General features: G+C 38.8%; 1 protein-coding gene across 7 annotated transcripts in view; it reads right to left on the bottom strand.

Moving 5' to 3' along the window:
- The window catches only part of chn (zinc finger transcriptional factor charlatan), a 263,213-nt gene that overhangs the window by 42,549 nt on the left and 199,921 nt on the right, over positions 1-20,743 (bottom strand). The window lies entirely within an intron of this gene.

The raw sequence follows: 20,743 nt of genomic DNA on the forward strand, positions 1-20,743 counted from the left end.
ATTATACATGCGAATATATGAATATACATAATATATATATATGAATATAAAAGGAATCTAAAACAAGAATATATATATATATATTATAAATATATATGAAATCTCACCTACACATAAACAAACACACACACGCGCGCGCGCGCGCGCACACACACACACACACACTCATGTGCTACATATGTCGGCATTATAAATATGGTGGCAGGGTGCGAATCGCGCGCACGAGGGGGAGAGAAAGGGCGAGAGAGAGTGGGAGGGAGTGAGCGTAAAAGTGAGAAAGAGAGACAAATATCGGACGATTTTTTCATTCTTCCGTATTCCAGTTCCATGCGAGAAGACATCATTCGCGATCGAGCATTTCACAGGCAGAAGCAGACGCTTTACAACCCCCGTCTCGTTGTTTTCCACCCTCCGACTAATCGATCAAATAACGACGAAACGGTTCACCCTTTCTCCTCCCATTAACCACTGTCGTTTCACGTGTGATCTCATTTAAACACATCTCTAAAACGAGAACAAACGTAAGCTTCGTTCATTTTCGAAGAAGAGAACGATTATGGTGGACAGAAACTGATTTTTATATACGATCACATTCAATCATTTCCTCCTCGCCCCTGTTCAGTCGTGAAACGATATTGACGTATACACGAGGTATATGAAGATGAAATATGAAGGAAAAGGCGACTTCTACCGGAAGCAACGAGACACGAAGTGATTCTTCGCGAAGGCATTTCCCCCTGGAAACGGGGATGGAAAAGAATGACGCGGGGGTTTGTGTGCGTGAAGACGGGGCAAGAAACGAGAAACGCCGGTGGAAAAAGAAGTGAATTACGGTGAAATTGGTCGAGCGTCATCTTCTCTAATAAACGCACAATTTTTCTGAACCTTCGATCCCCTGCTTCTTTCTTCCGGTATCCCTTTTATAACATAATAAAAAAGAAAAAAAAGAAGAGGAAAAAGAAGAAGAAAATCGTCGTTCGATTTCGATTACGCGATTCCTTTTGTATATCACTTTGAACGACAATATTTGTACAGCACCGGAGGACGCCCACCGCGGAACCTTTTCGTTACCGCACACGATCGTTCATTTTGTGTCGATTCCTTTAAGAATCGTGGAACACCTCTAAGTTTTTTACCCCGAACGTTTTCGCGACTGGACATACGACGGAATTCTCCTCCCTGCTTTTTTTTAGCTCGTCACAACCGGCGGAACAACGGACAATAGGCAATAAGAGAGGGATGGAAATGTGAGGGTTAATAAACTGGTGAAACATTGAACGTTGCCTGGTCTTCGAGTGTTCAATTATATATATTTACGAATTCGTCTGATTATGAATTTTAAGGGGCTGATCTCAATTAGCGAGGATCGGTGAGTCTGAGCAAATTCTCGAATCTCGAAGGTAATTCGTCGAGAATTTTTATATTCTAACTTCTTTTTTAGTCAACTCATCTTTCGTGAATTTCTTTTTGATCGATTTGAAATTGGTAATCTAAGTTTCAATTTAAAGTTAATGTAAGTTTCAATTTGAAGTGAAGAACGATCGAAGTCTGTTACGAATTGTTGCGGAATTTGTTCGTGTCCATTGGTGCTCGCAATTTGAGTTCAGTTTTATGAAAATAATGCTCAAACGCGCTTATCCCTTGTAAATTAAATTTTCCAAGTATTGGATACGAAATTTGCAATTCTTTCGGATTACCATGAATTCTTATCGTTTGTTTGTATGGTCGGAAGAATGATGCGTACCCTTACCAGAGACGCCATCTACACGATCCACGAATCAACAGCTACATCATTTCTACCTACTTCGTTTGAACATTTTCACTACACACAAATAATCAACCAATAAGATAAAAGACTCGAACGAAGAGATGTAACATTTGTACATTTTTTACATAAGAAAAAAGAAAGGACAATCAGGTAAGTACCATATTTTGTTTCTCTCTTCCCCTTCCAATATCCTGTATTTCTAATGTCAACACTAGAATTACCAGCTTTTAATATATACGCTTCTATTCCTGAATCTTAGCGCATCTTTTTATTTTTAGTAAAATTTCGATATCTGAAGTAAATTATGAATTTTCAATTGCACGCGAGTTTCAATAAAGCTATTAACGTTTATTCTGTTATCTTTATTACTATTTATCTGTTCATTTAAACTAACTATACTACTTTATAATACATAAATACATTATCTAACTTGGATCAACTTATATCTTACCATATACAGGGTGGTTGGTAACTGGTGGTACAAGCGGAAAGGGGGTAATCCTACGCGAAAAAAGAAGTCGAAAATATAGAATAAAAATTTTTTTTAATTTTTTTTTTTAATTTTTCCATCGAGACAACTATCTACAGTGAGATCCGTTATAACGTACCGCACGCATACCGAGCGAAAATTCAAAGTCGATTTTCTCGAAAACAAAGCGTCAACCGAAAAATTTTTATTCTATATTTTCGACTTCTTTTTTCGCGTAGAATCACCCCCTTTCCGCTTGTACCACCAGTTACCAACCACCCTGTACATCTGGATTTTCCTATTGAATACTTGATTTATTCCAATTTAAAAACCGACATAACAACTATCCCAAGACTCCTAAATAACGATATATCTAGATGTACCACACATAAATGATTATAATCAAATCAATACGACTTGATGATGTTTACATTTCCAACAAAAGACAAAATTAATTTAGTCAAAAACATTTGCACGATTGCGAAGATTAAAATATATTAAGGCTACTTTGCAAAAATGATAAAGCTTGGTTCCTCCTAGTGTTGATATTCCAAAGAAAAATGGGAATCTCTTTCGATGTGTTTCTTTCGTTCTACAGAGATCGATCATTACGGGGATTCGATTGTGATTCCAACGAGTTTGTGCGAATGGAAGCGTAACTCGCGCCATGCCCTTAATGGTATCAGCCTCATCGTGGCCATTTAGGGAAGAGGGTCGTTGAATGTCTTGCTCGTTTATCGATCCTCTTCGGGACGATGCCATTGTCGGACTTCTTCTTCTGCCTTCGATTATCCAGAAACGCGTGTTTTCGCGAAAAAATGTCCACGCGGATCCCGGGTCGCCTTTCTTCTCGGCCGTTTCGCTGTTGGACTTCCCTCGTAATGCGTTTCACCTGAGGGACCGTCGCGACTGTAAAACTGAGAGGCGTGTAAAGAATTTTTCCGTCTGTCAGCGGGAAGGCTGAATTAATTTGCAAAAACCGTTTAGTTACGCAAATAGATGCGTTAATCGCTTCTTGTCTGCAATCCACGATAGAATCCACGATGACTTCTTTCATTGGATTTGAATTAATTACCAATTTCAGCGTCGTCAGATTTGAATATCAGCAATAAATCTCATAGGAAGAGAAAATTGATAGATCGATGGGAATAAATTTGAATACTTAATCGGTATTGGACAGATAGGAAAGATTCTTCGAGGGTGAATTTTCGCGCAGTCTTTGGATTTCCTGGTAGATGGCGCCATCAGGGTCATCTGAAGAGTCAACTGGTACTGCGTGAATTGGACGAAAATGAGAGAACTTATATAACGTTTTGATAAAACGCCAAGTTCCATTTTTTATACAAAAGTAAGAAATCCTGAGTTTTTAGGTACAGATTAATTTTTCTTTATCCTTTCGTTGAATAATATTAATGGGTTCCTTACTAACTAAGAGAAGGGAGAAATGCTCGCCTTTAGTGAAGCTACTTTTTAAGAAAGATGACCAATCTCTATTTACTTACATTACATTTCATTCTCTGATAAAATACCTAGCTAACCGATAATACAGATCCCTGCAATTGCATGCTCGACCAATCGAAACTGAAAAAGTGTCCATCTTATTGGTACACCGTTTCAATCACGATAAATGCCAAAATAAAAACACGATTCGAATGGAACCATCGACCGTAAAAACTTCCTCATCGCACGTTCAACTCACGCAATTAATATCAAACATCGGGCCAATCAAAGTTAAATCTTTTCTTTTATCTCGTTTTCTTGCAAAATCGTTTTCTTGCAATTACAATAGTCGACATTCGCGCGTCCATTAAAAAGGAACTGTAGGGATCTTTGAAAAAGAAAGAAAAAAATGAAGAGCGAGGAGAAAAAGAAAGAGCCAAGCATGCCCGCACAATTTCTAAGCAAAAGCGAGCAGCTCGTCACCGGCCTAAGCCGCAATTTCCTCGTCGAGGGGTTAATCGCGGCCATTAAGTTTCCGATTACATCCGAGCCAATTTATCTGGTAATTTCGCGTGATCGGATCAGCTTGCGCGCTTCTATGTCTTTCCTGCGCCTCTGTCTATCATACCTTTTAATAGAGAGAGATGGTTGGTCGCGGTTCATCGTGAGTAATTACTTACTCGTTGATAGGGACAAGCGCGTTACACGTATAAGCGAGCTGGTTTTCGCGAAGAAATCTCGCGTTACGCGCGGTTGCTGGCCAGGACGCGAGCCAAGGGGAAGGAACAGCGTGGGTCTAGCACCGAGGAAGCGGACGTTGTCACGCTTTATGTACTAGCAAATCCTACGCGTTCGCGCCAGCTGCAGCTGCGACAAGCTAACTTTAGCCAGACACACTCGTGTTCCTCTCGACTACCCACACGAGGCCGTCAGGGTAGTACGCGTTACTGTTCGAATTTGTTATAATACTGTTTGATCAGTTTTCAGAAGGTTTTAGCGTTGCATCGTGTGGGTGGATGGGTGTTTTATGTGTTGGATTCCTTGGGTTTGAAATGGTTGGCGGTGAATAATTTTGGAATTTCAGAGTGATGGAGCGTTCTTTTTTTTTGAACGAGTAGTGGACTTAGTTGAAATTCGTTCTTTTGAGAGTGCGCGTTGGAAATTCTTTTCAGTCGGGGATTTTCTATTTGAGAGAATTTTAATTGGCATATTGGAACATCGAGACAGTAAATATCGATAGGAAATATTAACTGATCGGAGGATTGATTGGGTTTTGAATCCGAGAAAGATATTGGGAGTATTAAAAGCGGAAAATATAAAGATTGGGTTTTTTTCAAATCGGAAACGATATTAAGAATATTTGAATTGGGAAATATCGCTATCGCGAGCTTTCGTACCAACATGATATCACGCTACAAATAATCATCCTGCCAGTATCAAACTACGAACGTGAGAAAGGAAGTTTCCCTCTACTATCGTACCTAAAATGCATCAAACCATAATAATATATCCATGCATAATAGCCATTAAAGCCCACGAGGGAGACGTTACTCGTCTCGACACGCAACGTGGCTGGAACAGCCTGATTGAGATATAAGAATCAACGCGAATCACGGAACGAACCTGTCGCGATAACCGCAATTTCGTGCGCGAAATTCCGCATCGAACCTTCTCTTCCCTCTTCGTGCCTCTGTTTAAGCAGGCTAATTTCCATCGTTCACAGTTAAAATTACGTCGAGAAGCTGCGACGGACGCTCGTAACCGTAACCCATAACCGGGGTATCCATTGCTGGACGAACCGCAAACGCCACGTGAAATCCGATGCGATACGTGCACGCCGCTCCCTCGGCGCGTATATTCCGCGAGCTTCGAGGAAAGAGGATTCCGCCGCGTTGAGATCGCGCGCGTTCGCTTTCTTCGGCCGCCTCACAATGGCCACAACACGCCACCGCGATTATTTTTCATCCGCGGTGATCAAAGTCACTGGTGTGTTTCGCAAGTAAACTGCGAATTTTTTTGCGTCTCTGTGAAATTCGAAGATGCAAATATGCATAGAACGCATGTAATTAGCAAATAGATACGGGCTGTCCCCAACTTAAATGCCAGAACTTCGGGAACTTAACGTAAACGTGAAAAAGAACACGTTCTTTTGAGAGATTCGCTAATTTTTGCTGCATTTTAGAGAAAATAAAAAACGAAAGAATGGCCAAAAAGTTTCTGTTTCTCAATTATCTATTTACGTTTATGTATGCATGGTATCATCTACTTAACGAAGATACTGTGATAATAAAATCTCTTGCTGGGCTTTAATATTGATCTGATTTGATAATTGCAGTTTGACATTATTGCTCTGCTGGTGTTTGGTGCATTGCAGCTACGATTCCGTTTGTCAGGATAAATAAGTGAAAGAACGAGAACTTTTTGCCATTATCTTTCGCGATTTCCTCTAAAATGAGGCAAAAACGAGTAAATCTCGAAGGATCTTCTTTCCTTGTTCTGTTTTATCGGCCCCTTACATGCCCCCGAAATTTTGACATTAAAATGGGGGACATTCTGTGTATATAAAATATCCGAAGTATAATATCCGTTATAATGTTTAATATAAAAGATAATTTTCTTGCTGAGTTTCACTTGTTTAATTATCTCCATAAAACTATAAAGTTACATACTTATCTGCTGTCTATTTATAAGTACATGTGAAAAGAGAAGTGTGTATTTCTCATTCGAAAGTTTGAGCCACCTTTTACCTTTTACAAGTTCTGTACATTTTTCTGTGAAATAAGAACGTTATAATTGCGAGTGTTATTTCTAAATATACATAATGAATTGCAGCTTCAACACCGTAGAATAGTAACATAGTAATATTTATTTTTACTTTTGATGAAGTAGTTATTTCTTTCGATGCCCTAACATGCTCTAAACTTTTGAACAGGAGTGTATATGTGTTCGTATGTATAGGGAGTTGCGAGGTTTGGAACTTTCTCCTGTTTGGTGCAGTTTGAAGATGAATGGACGTTCTTGGGTGTTCGAGTTTAATGACAGATTGTACTTAATCCTCTATAATCGGATTTCTCTTTGCTCGTGAAAAGGAGAAGAAATTATAGTTGATTACTGTTTTTCATTTTATTGATTGAATATGTAGGTATGCAGATTAGTGGCTGGACGATGATATAGTGACTAAAAGATATAGTACCGTATTCAGTATACGAATTATTATAATAATAGATGCAGATGGAAATATAGATATATATGTATATACACACTGTTCATTCTAATGGTTCACGCGATTTTTCAATCATTTGCGGCAACACGTTGTTGATTAAAATTAACGTGTTGTCGAATGATCATGCTACGTATGGTAATAAATACCTCGAAGATATTCTTTTTCTACAATGAATTCAAATTTTTTCATTTCTCTTCCGCTAAAATCCTGATATTGAAAAAGCAGTCTATTTATCAACTTTTTCAATCATTTCCGTATAAATCAATCCGAATCAAACGGTTAACTTCGATGAGATCAATTATTTTTCCTTAGGGTATGACTCAAGTAGCCAACTATGATATGTACCCTTAAACAAAACATTTTCGAATTAACATCTTGAAACATCTTCAAAAGAAATTGAACCCCTACTCTCCGTTTTTTAACCTAACGTAAAACAAAGAGATAGGAAGTTCGCAAGTTGCACACAATGAATCTCTCGTAGCCCGAGTGGACGCACAAAGGGATGCATTCTGGGAGCCACAACCGTGTCTCGGCGAGACTCCCCATGCAAAAATCTGCGCGCGGGCTCGTGAATATTTTTCCTTTTTTATTCTACGTCCAGCTACCGGCTACAGATCGAGGCGATCGAGATCGCATGGGCCGAGGAGAAAACCGAACCCGGTTAAACTCTTTCACTGCCCCCGCCTCCGTTTGTCTCCTCGACCGTGCTGACATCGTTTTCACGGCCTTCTCTCCTCTCTTTCTCTTTCTCTCTGCTCAGGTGACCTGCCTCTTCCATTTCCCTCCTTCGATTCTCTCCACCTCAAAAGCTAACGCGGACAATGCAACTTTAATAACTACATTTCAACCATCCTTTAGCTTTTAACGAAGATAAAGCCTATAATGGAGCTTCTAACGAAGACTCCAAATTGTTGAAATTTATATGTAACTTGGTTGTGATTCTTAAATTTATACATTCGAATTTTGTTCCTGTTTTAAGAGACGAATAAAATTGCAATATTTGACAACGGGAGACTACTTTTAAGAAAAGCTCGAAACGAGAAATTACACGTATCGGTAATAATTATTCTGTATCCTTGCCTTAATTTCTCAACCATAGAAAGACACAATTGGCTTAAAAACTACAAAACGTCGGCAGAGTTAAGAAGAGGATCTATCGGAATATTGAAAATTTATCCTGGACAAATTTCCTGAATAACTGAAAGAGTTTAAAAGTTATAAGCGTCTCTTCAATATCGGGTCACTATAGCCAATTTCGAATTAACTGGTCGCTCAATGCTACGGTAACACAACCCCCACCACGCTAACCATCCTCGCTTTTCACCCTTCACTTCTATCGCCAAATTTACCTGAACGAACCTCCACAATTCAACGAGTCTGAAACATTAACGTAGCCTCGATATACCGAAACATTTCCCAGAATCGTACCGCTTGCATATTAAGGTAAATCCTTAGGTCTCTTCCTCCTCTTTTTCTCTTTTCTTGCGGTGATGCCAGAGTACCGAAAAGAAGCGATCGAGTTGAATTATCGTTAACACATTTTTATCCTGCACGTACGCTCGGCTTTACGTACGCCTTCGAAACTCGCGTGGTGTTTGGTGCTTTCACGATCGAACGACGGTAATCGGATACAAAACGCCGCGCGGGGAATCGGTAATTAGCCAGGGATCCGGCGCATCTTCGACCCGGCGTCGCCGGGAATTAAAGCGTTTACAGTAATTCGGGGTTACAATATGGCGAACCGGCATTGGGTAGTTCACGATCCTTAGCTCCTCTCTCCACGTCTATAAACAGCGTTCGTTATTGCCGTAACTGGCGGCCGGATTATCGCGATTAATATTGTTGGCGTATTCGGAGGGAATCGCCGAATCCCGGCGCGGAAATGATAAAATAAGTTAACGCGCGAGTAAAACTCGCCGGTCGGATTCGTTCGTTTTAAGGCGAACTCGAATTTATCGCGCCAGAGTTTCTTTCAAGCTGGAAATTGTACGAACTGTAATTTTTGTAGATGCGACTGTTTTTGGATGAGATTGTACGTACGTTTTATTGGATGTGGAGGGTCTAAATTTGGTTTCGAATGTAGCAGAGCAAACGTTCTTGCAAAAGATTGTTTTCTTATTAAGTGTAGAATGTGTCTTAAATTCAGTTTCGGAAATAACAGCAACTTTCCGATCGTGGTTTTAATAGATTGGTGTAGACGAAAGTTTTTCGAACAGATCGTGTGTTTTCTTGCTAATCGTGTTTTTTAAGTATAGTCCCACGAAACAATAGAAATTTTTCACTTGTAGTTTTAATAGTTTGATGTGAACAGATGTTTAGTGGAGCAGTCGAATGTGGAAAGTGTTTTAAATTTAGTAGTAAAATAGTAGAAATTTTCTAATTGTAGTTTCGATCGTTTAATACGAAAAAATGTTTCTGATGTTTCATTTGATGTAAATGTGAATTTAATTTAAATGTTACTTTTACTCGTACCATTTTATTCGCCATAATATATGCTTCTTGGAATGCTCTCGCTTGTAGCTGTTCTTATTAAACTCTGTAAACAATGATTCAAGCGTATGATTGAATTGTGTTCAATTTCGATATTTGTAATAAAAGAATCTTGGATAAAATAATACCGACTGTCTCGAACACATAGTGTCACGGTTGAAAGAAGTATGGAAGACATTTTCGGCTTGGGACACCGTGTACATGTAATCGAGGGGATGGCCTCGGGCAGGTAGTTCTTTCCAGGCTGCGTATCGAGAAACGTGAGAAGCGCTATAATATAATCCGCGAACGTAAAAACTCGAAGGTCGGGTCGATAGCTGTCCTCGGTTGTGATAATGATCCGAGGAGGCTGGCTTTTAAGGGAACGAACGAAATTCACCCGGCAGGCCTTCTTTATTGTCATGCTCGGCCACCACCGATTCGGATTCTGCTTTTGTTTTCCAGGGAAAAGAGACCGCCTTCGGCTTGTGAAAGTTTTCAGAAGGCCCACAAACCCAACTTCGGAAAGTGATATCGAGAGCACTAACTTATTCACATTCTTCGAAGCTTCAAGAACATGAGAACAGTTTTAACATTTTATGGCCTGATCTCACCTATGATTACAACACTTGAAACGTTATACGTTTTATCTTATAATGAAGCTTGATTCCTATTACATAGTTTTGATCATTTCCCAACCAATTGTGTTTTTCTATCGTTAAAACGCTTTTTAGGTGCGTTGTTAATCTACAAGTTCTCGTTGCGATTTTACGAGAAGTTTTTCTACATACAAAGGCTATAGAGCCTTCCTTGAAACGTTAAAACCGTTTTTGTTTGTTGAAACGGGAATGGTATCGAAACGTAAGAGCTTCAAGAATTATAATGAGATATTGGTTTGAAATTGATCCGTCAAATCAGCTACGATACTCGCATAACGCGAGTTATTTCATGAATCGATTCCCAAGAACGTCACCAACAACTAAATTTATTCGTTTAGCAGAAATAATTGCTCCGATATGTTCACGATCATGGATCTATAAATCGACTCACAACATCGGCAAAAAAACTATATCACCTAAAATCCACGAGGAAATTTGTCGATTTCTGGCAGAAACAGGTGGCTCAATTCGTCCACAGTTATAAATCTGTCGATGGTTTCGCGATACAGTCGAAACTCGAGTCGGTCGATCTCAAAAACGACCTCGATTTCCAGCAGACGTATCGTAACACGGGATCTCTTCAAGGCCGCGCGCTACCGCGCGAGACCCGGAATCGTCTTTAAAGATGCTCGATTCTCTTTCTAGAGTAGAGAACCATCCTTTAACCAAAGAAAAGCAACGATCATCGCGTAAACAGGGTTCGTTACGGAGAAAGAGACGATTACTATCGCGTTACTCGTTAATTATCCTTTTAGTGGGGCTCGTTCGGGTGGTATAGCCGACGTTCGAACGGAATAATCGATTCACGACGTTACACTCGATCGTTCGAGTACCTGAGTTCACCTGAAACAGTCTGGCTAATTGCTGTTTGACGAGAGCAACGCGATCTGCCGCGCGCAACCGCGCCAATTTCGTTTTTCGTCGTTTTGAGATCGCCGAGGATAAAGTCGCGTTCACGTTTGATCATTTAACGCGGATCTCCGGCGGTTATGATATTCTGGACGCAGCGTGGTTGTAATGGAGCGATGATCACGTGGTGATTCGAGTTACAAGATGCCGCTTAATGACGTGTTTGTTTAAGGGAGGATCGAAGGGAGGGGAACAGTGGAGGAAGGGTACAGATGGGGATGTCCACGGTTTGATAAGAAAAGTTTAAGTATCCTTCTATTATTTATCGTAATTCGATCTTTATATCATGGCTGTTTTATCAAGATTTTGATGCGTTATTAAATGCACGGGGAAAATGTAGTTTACATTTCGAGATCATACGTGGCAATTAAATATATAATTAAAATTTGATATTTATAGACAGTAGATTTTAGGTTACTGGTTATCTATCAACTTGATACTTTTGTCGAGACACTTTCGAGAATTTTGACAGCTTCTTTTTTTTACTATTGCTTCTTTCTATTTTGACACTTATCGTGTTCAAGTTCACGCGACTCTATCGTTTCTTTAGACCAACGTTCGATATTTCGTCGTATTTCTTTAAATTGATACTTAATATTTTTTATACGATAGGTCGCTTTGGATTCGATGCTTTCGTTTAATAGAAACGATAATTTCGCTTGATACACGATCAAAGGCTCTTGAAATCTGCGATGAACTTTGCTAAAATTCGACCTTTTCCGATTTTGTTTATACGAATAATATATAAAGCGGAGAATTCTATTTCGAATAGCGAATATGAAATATTCTGTACTGATTGGTTACTTCTGTAACCAATCGTGTAGAATAACGTAGATGAATTCGATTCCCGCGGCGCAAGAAGTGGTACGCAGCGTGGTCCCCGGATGTTCCGGTTTAATTGGGAAGAAATGTCGGTGAGTTTTTAACGCGAGGACCGCCTAACGAGTGGTGCCGGCGTCAGCAGCATAATTACAGGGCGTGGCGGATACGGCGCCAATGCCAGGCAAATACTTTGCCTTAGGGAATAAAATTAATCTACATTAAGGGAAGGGATAGAAACTGCGGCCCATTCCACCACCGATAACGAGGAAAACGTGAAACTGCGCAGTCGCGACGACGATTTTCGTGTTTACTTCGGTAATAAACATCGATGTACAGGGTGTTCCACTATTCCTCTTTAAATCTTCTATCTCATAAGAACCTAGAGAATCATATGATTTGATATTTTATGTCACCCGGGAGTCAATGTCACTAGAAAGCGAGATTGCCAATGGATTTCTCTGATACAGTGTGTTCGAACCAAAAATCAACCAATCATGAACCAAAAATGATCCAATCATCTACCGGTCTTATCGTAGATTAGATTCGATCGTAAATTTTCGCAGCGAAACAATTTACTATTTGTCGAAAAGTAGAATTTCTTGTAAGTGCCAGGCGTGTCAAGATCGTTTAAAATAAAATCTATAATGAGACACTTGTAGTAAATATCTCGAATCTTCTATACACATTTTTGCATTGCTTTCAAACTTCAGCAAAATAGTTACTTATTTATTTACTTATTTACTTACGGGACAAATCCTCTGATGTAACAGATCAACGTAGGAGACAGAAAACAAAAGGAAAAACGAGCAGAAGGTACAAATATAGAGAAAAGCGTCGTAGAAAACGTTCAAGAGAATGTCTGAAAGGTACTATAGATTGGTTGGGAGATATTTATGCTCGTGTGGCAAGAGTTTACGTGACTGACCATATGATTTATCCAATTACAGTAACCACACAATGTGCGATGTTATTTTGTATGGAACAACAGGTGACTTTTTAAGTCTCTTTGAAGGTGCATTGAGCAAAATTAACTATATGATATCCGAATAGTCAACGACACACGTTTAGCTATTTCACTAATGAACATTATATCAGATATCATCTTTCTCACGCCCTGTGTAGAAAGATATCAAGCATGAAGGATATTGTCACAATTTCGAGAATCGAAAGTCATTGGATGTCCACTGTATCTGGCGGCGAGTTTCAACGAACTTGTGTTCAACACATTAGATATTGCGGCTGTAAAACATACAAGCACGCGTATAGCGATTATATCTCGTTACATTGCTAATGAAATTTCCAAATGTTTCGTATAACACGCGTAACGTAATACACATAAATATTTTCTATGGCAAGTATTTAAATACTTTCATGAGCAACTGTATTTATATCCATCTCCTATTTCCAGCATCCTCCACCCTTTTCCCAAGCGCCAGGTCGAAGGAAATTTCCTCTGAAAGGAAAGGCGCCCTTGATTCCCCTCGCAGGCTATCTCGTGAGCTCGCATGCAGCAAGAAGGGCGCATGGTGTACCACGTTCTTCCTTTCTCCGTGTTTATCTCTCTCTTTCTGTTTCGAAAAGTCGCAGGAAGGCCGCCGGCAGGGAAGAAGACAGGGCGTGGTCGCGATCTCCCGCACCGCGAAACGCGTTTATTTGATCGAGAAATTTCTCTGCACCTCCCTTCCCCCGCTGTTCGTATTCCTTTCTTTCTTCATCTTCTTTCGTCATCCTCCTCCATCACCCTTGCACCATTTACCTCTCCCTTTCTCTCTCTTTTTTCATCTTAATCTTTGTCTTCCTCTTTACAATGTTTTTCTCTCTTTCTAACGAACCGTCCCTACTCCCTCTCTCTCCTTTTCTTTCTCTCTCTCAGACAGATACACACACATACACACACATACACACAAACATGTGCACACACAGCTCGATCTCCCTTTTTCTTCGTCGTTCTTCCCTGTCCCCGACGTTCGAACGGAGGCTCCTCTCTTTTTCGTCTTTTTGCCAGCCGACGACTAGGAACGCGCGTGCGTGTGTCCACTTCTATCGAAAGGCGCATCACGGGTCGAAGTCTCGACTATGGTTGCGAGAAAGAGGGCTTCGAGGAAGATTCGAGGAGAGAATAGCACGGGGTGTGAAAGAACAACCCTTTCTTGTCTCGTTCTTGCTGTTACGATAGAATTTTTTCTATAGGAGCTATAGTGGCCGTAGTAGAAGTATTTGAACAATTATATTATAGAATAAATATAATTATATTATATTATAGATTAAATATATATTATGTCTGTGAAGCTTTGAACACTTTGAAATTTCGGTACTACTATAACGAGGCACAATATACTGTTTGAAATCTAGATAAATTCTTTGGTATTGATAAAGTCATGGAGGGAATCACGTAAGTGCACATTAATACACACGAGTATTTCGAGATCGAGTATTTGGATTAATACCATGAATTAATACCGTTCAAATATTAATTGGAGATAGTTAATATTTCCGAATGCCTGAAAATCAAGTATTTCAGTTAATATCATGGATTAATGCCGCTGAAATTTTAATTGGAGACAGTTAGTACTTGCAAATACTTGAAAATTAAATTCGATTGACAATATGATCTAATGTCTTTGAAATATTCAATGCGATCAACGAAAATACAATTTGAGATGTTAGTAATTCGATTAAACGGGTTAAATAGCTTTTTAAAGATACTTAAAAGGAACTGTACGCAATTTTCTTCACACAATATCGCAGGAGACGTGGAAAAGCGGTTCAACGACCTACGGCAATGCGATCTTTACCCGTCCTTGAGCATGAAAATCTGTATCAGGAGAGAAATGGACGCGGCTGTGGATCGACAGCGCACCTGTTCCTCGTGTATATCGAAAATAGAAGAAAACCGGCAGACGTACGTGGCCGATACAACATTATTGCATGATGCCGCCGCGCCATTGCTCCTTTTAATATCATTACGACGTATTTCTTGCGAGCGACGTCTGCTCGAGATCGAGAGGAGCGCGAACCTGAACCAAAAAAGGCTTGGGAGCAAGAAAAAAAGGGAGGAGGACACGTCGGATATGAAAAAACGACAAGAAACGAACGGATGAACGAAGAACGAGAGAAATGTCACGAGCAAAACATTGGAGTGCTGCAAAATCTTCTTCAGCGATCGAAGTTCTCATCGTTTTACGTTTTATTACCGTGAAATCGCGATTAAAAAGGAAATGTATCTGATTGGTTCGTTAGGCTGCTGTTTATTAACTCAGATATGCTTCAACTTTTCTTGCGATAAAATAAAGTTTTGTGAAAAGAATATAACCTGTCCTTTATTTAGTATCTATCAAGTTGCTTGAATATTCTCATGATTGCTTCTTGGAAAAATTTTTTCCACATAATAAATTCCTTCAAGTTTTTAGAGGCTCTTAGTGAATTTAGTTTTGTGACGTTAAAACGTTTTGCGAATATCAAAATAAACCATATTCGTACCACGCTCCTAATTAAGACTCGAACCTGGCTTCTGGATCTAGTATTTAATGTAACAGTTAAAAGCTAAAAAACAATACATTTCGTTTCAAATTACCCATAGATAAAGAAACACGCGCAGTCTACTAATAAAATTATATTTTAATCATTCTTCTGCAAGAATGATAAATATATGTAGGTTAAGGATCTAATAGTAGAAGATAAATGTATTATCTATATCTCGAGAGATTTAACGAAAATTTTTCAGTGTCTACGCCAATGGGGCGCCTCCCTTCGCTACCAGAGGGATCCTTGAGACTTTCATTCGTCTCTTTTTCGCGTACGCTTAATGAAAGTTCCGAATATCCTTCAGCCACGTTTCCGACTCACCCTTTCGGTACGAAGTGTATAATTGTGAAATTTTGTCTGGTTTCTGTGGCACGGAAAAGTCGTGGATGTATCAGACGATGATAGTAAAAGGATCATAATCGTACAGTTATATCGAGTTAAAGATAGTCACTTTAATTAGTGTTTAATTGTAATAGGTTTATTAGCGTTCTGTTAACCATAGGAAAATTACGACCGTTCTTTGCTCGAGGCAGCGTGGTCTCTTTTTACTTTTACGACAAATTAAATCCCTTTATGACCGTGAATATTTCTTGTGTTCTGTTATTGTAAGTCAATATCAAGCATGTTTTATGATAATTTCAAAATCTAATATGGATCAATTTAATATTCAATTTTTATCTCAACATTACGAGAGAAACATAGTTTTAATAATTGGTAATTATACATTAAACATAGAAAATAAACGCTTCAAATCATTCGTTATCATGAATTTGTTAAAGTAATATTCAATTTTCATTTCAAGATTGTCGCAAGTGCCTACGTAGTTTCGAGAGAAATATTATTTCAATAATTAATAACAAGTGTATAAACGATAATATGTAATAGTATTCCTAATAGTATTTCTATACAATTAATAAAATTCTAATCTCAAGTATTTATTGATACCATGTAACGCTCGATAATACAAGAATGTATAAAAATCCACCTCTTATTGCAACATTATCGTTTTCCTTGTTTAACGTTCTTGTCAAATATTTATAACAAAGATTATTATTCATAAGGACTTGTTTCGCTTCGATTCACCTATCGTCTAAAGCAATCTGCCTTATCAATCTTGCGACGTTTATTGCGGTCAAGCGCCATTTATCGCGTTTCTCCATTCATTATCGGGATTTTTTCATCGAGCGCCCGAGATAGTATGTCGGTGGAAAAGGTCGTGCCGGCAAATCGATTGAATGGAAATACGGTCTGATCCTGGCTGACCTTCGCCACGCGATGCCTATTTTTCGCGCCATTGTTGAGAGTCCGCGGCGAACCGTGACGCGAATGGTCGACACTATAAGTGTATTTACAAACCTGTTTGTTGGAAATCCATGACAAATTTTAGGCCAATTATGTTGCGATTATGACAGTGAGTGTCTGATCGAGGTTTTGATATACAGTAAGTGAAGGTTCCACAGGAAAAGGAGGATAGTCAAGTTTCAGCATTTCTTAATACATGAAAGTTTATTTTTCAGTATTTAATGTCACAACTTTATATTTTTTCGTAGATACTATGTCAAAATAAAACGTTCTACTTATTTATTCCGCATCATTTTCAACTTTTATTTATAATTTTAATTAATATATTACACATTAGATTGTAAAAAGTGAAAGGACATTGTACACTTCTTACTGTAAAACTCGAGAAATTTTAATTCAATTTAGTACGACATGGCCAGTGATAAAGAGCATAGAGAGTACGAAAAAATGTTAAACTCAAAATTTGTTAAAATACATGTTCCTCTTTCACCCGTTGGCCCTTCAATTGGGCCAGAGTGAGATTTAAGAAAGGAAACTTCGCGAAACTTTGTTTTTTTTTCAGACTTTCAAACAAAGTAGTAGATGAGTACATATTCTTAAAAATGTCCAGTAATTTGATAAAGAAACATTCTTCATCTTTTTTATCCATGTTTTTTATGAAAATATAACAAATATCCAGAAACCAGCAGAAAATATCATAAGTATAACAACTTGATCATAGTTCCAAATTATAAGAAATCAAGAAGTTTGATATAATCGTTTAGAGTAAAAAGAAGTTTAATATAATAATTCCATGGAAAGATTGCGAACATTTTCTGGGAATGTTGATGCCAATATTAAGTTGTAATTTCCAGGTCTTCAAAAACGCTTTAAGTTTTTTTGGCAATAGAAGCCATGCTTTACAAAAACCGGAATATAAAGGCTTCCAGTTACAGAATAAAAGATACCCTTAAGGCAATTATCAAGCGAGGTTAATTTGTCGAGGCTCTTTCTACACGTGTAAGTCCATCCAAGTATCTCAAGAGACGAAATTCAAAGGAAATCACAGCGTGCACCTGCATCATATAACACTGGTTCGAAGTAACAAGTGCAACCTCGTATAATTTTCGCCCAGCAAAGGCTGTCCACCGCAAAACAACCCCCTCAGGGAATTCGAGATCGCACCATTCTTGGCTAACGCGTTGGTGATCCTATCTTGAGATATCGTTGGCTTACAACGAGAGAGAAAGAACGAAAACACGACACTTTCTAATACTCGTGGCTAGTGGACCGCGTCTGAGATACTTGAAATTGTTGCTCGAGAAATGTTATCAATTATTCAGGAGCCACCGATTATTCCCTCTACTCTTTGCTCTAGGTTTCCTTAGTACAGTTGATAGACAGTATGGATAAGATAGAAATAACGTTGAAACTAACTGCACACCTCTTTATTTTCTATTCTATACTTTATCGATGGTTTTAGCGTGGAATGTAAATTCGTATCTTCTTGCGAAGATATTTAGTTGTAGGGACATGATGAATGATGTGTGATCTTTGAATTATGGCAGCGAATGGGAAATGGATGGTATGAGGAAGGAATACTTGGAACAGAAGAAGACGCATTAAACAACTTGTAAAGTGTGATCATAAAATTAAATATATCTTTTTGCCCGTTCATTGACACGAATAACTTTTTAACTATTTCCTAGATTTAATCAATATGTGCTTTCAAATTCTGTCGCCACGTAGTTACATCTTACTCCAAGAGAATTGGTTGTTTCGTTCGTGATTTTGTTCTTCCCATTCTTCCACTTACGCAATTAAAAAGAAAAGAAGAAAAGAAAAAATATAGATAAAGCTATTCTACAAAGAATAATTTCAATAAAAATACGTTCTCCGGTTGTTCAATCAGCGAAAACAAGAAAACTCTTTAAAAGAATATAAAAATTCGCCAAATTTGGTTATGAGCAAATTTTAAGCGACATACGATCATTGTATAATTACATCGTATAAATTCTTCTGAAGTCTGAAGCCTGTTTAAAAGCCTATTTACAAAGCCTAAAACCAGAAAGCAGCTATAGTCTATACTTGTTACAAAGATCACACAACACGCGAAACATGTTCCTCGAGAGCGATCATTATGATAAAGTTCTTGAAGATTCTCTATTTGTAAACCGGTGAACAAGAATCGTGGAAATCGTCGCGCGTAATCAAGCGTTCGCCGGCCTGGACGGAAGCGGAATCCGGGCGGGCAGATCGTCCGCTTGGCGAACGGAGAATTTCATTGAACAGTTCTTTGCCCGAGGCCGATCCGGCCGAGCCGTAATAGGTAGGAAAATGTCTGCAGGACGTGGCAGGATATGGCAAGTGGAGCCACTCAATTCGCTGAACTGGTCTGGCGTGTGCTACCGCGGAATCAGTCGCAGCTGACGTTGAATGCCTAAGCTGACGTTTTTCCGTCAAGCATGTAAGCGAGGAGCCTAGAGTCAACAACCCCCGTGTCCCTGATGGCCTAAGCCCCGTGGCTGGCCAACCGTGTGCGCGTGCAAACGGCATTCAAGATCACGAGAACGAACTCGTCGCGCGACTATGCTTGCTTCATCTGATCATAGAAAGGTATCCTAAACACGTCGAACACGTTCAAGGGTTCTGCACCCTTCTGCTTCAGATTATTTAGAGAATGTGTTGAAGGGATTAGGAGTTGATAGATTGCTGTGAAGAGTTTATTGTAGGATCTCTATAGATGAATTTGTATGTTGATCGTGCGAAAATGGCAAGTCATCGCAGGTTTGGTTGGAATCACCAGATCTATACAATTGCGTATAATGTGGTACGGTGTGATATGTAGCAAGATAACTTTTAGGAAGATTGCTACTACGTTGCTATAATATTCCTTGTGCTATTGACATCTATTGGAATACTTCTTTGGTTGAAACTATTTAGAGAATTTGTTGGAAGTATCAGAAGTTGGTAGATCGCTGCGAAGAGTTTATTGTAGGATCTCTATGGATGAATTTGTATGTTGGTTGTATGAAGATAGGTAATCGTTGGAGGCTTAGTTGGAGTTAGAAATGGTGGCTTATAATATTGTGCATAATGTGTATAAGATGGTATTGTATGTAACGAGATAACTTTTAGGAAGACTGCAAGATTGCTATAATTCAATTAAAAAGCAAAGATGGCTGGCACCATTGAGATGTAGTGCGATATAGATAGTTTTCAATTTTTGATTAACCTACATATTTTTAAATTTAATAGTTATTATAGTTTGTGCCATTGTATTATCGTGTTCATTATTAAAAGAAAAATTCGAAGCAAAACCAGTAGGTGAAAGATTTTTGATCATCGAAATAAGATATCTACGTCAAAGATGGAAGTTCCGTAATTATTACATTATGTAAACGTTCTTTAATCAATCAATTTTATTCAATATCGAAATTTTATTTGACCGTGAAAGACTGAAATTTGGTAGATTTAAAAGATTCTTCGTTATCTCGCAAGACTGGGTTGTACTTTGTATAGTAGTGAATTAATCAACCAGTTATCTGTGTAGAAAACTCAACTAAACAAGTATCCACGCGAAAGATTAAAGTTTTATGGATTTGAATGGAGGATTCTTTTTTAAGTCTCCGAAGTATGGTTGCAATTTATATAGTATCAAATGTTCATGCGGTGGTAATGCGATTTTCGAATGCCATGGATTCCCGGTGTAAACAGATTTCCCGTAATACGGTATGCATGGGTGTGTCCCTTTCCATTTCGCGAAGTCTAACGCGTATGCCTTTCGCCAACGCGCTCCACGCAACTCCAGGAATGTCGCGCCGATCTCCTTCTCGTCGATCCGTGGTGTTTGCGTTCGGCTCGCGGAATTTCATTGATCGTCACGACCTCTAAACCAAAACCATACATTGCTCATTTAAAACTGGACATTCAATATACGCCCCACTTTACGTCTCTTCGATTCAATGAAAATTTTTATTCAATCGACGATTAATTTATTGCGTATTTACCCTTTGCTTAGACCATGTTGTAGCTTTCTGTTTAAAGGCTTGGCGCATAACTTCTAAAGTAGCTCATCGTCACCTAACTATTAAACGTTATGCAATCTTTGTCTGTGAGCTATTGATAATCACGATCTATTCTGTCTTCATTCATAGTCTCAGTCAGTAGATTCCATT

This window comes from Bombus flavifrons, chromosome 13 (assembly GCF_040668555.2).
Source record: "Bombus flavifrons isolate JBK064 chromosome 13, iyBomFlav1_principal, whole genome shotgun sequence".
Taxonomy (NCBI): domain Eukaryota; kingdom Metazoa; phylum Arthropoda; class Insecta; order Hymenoptera; family Apidae; genus Bombus; species Bombus flavifrons.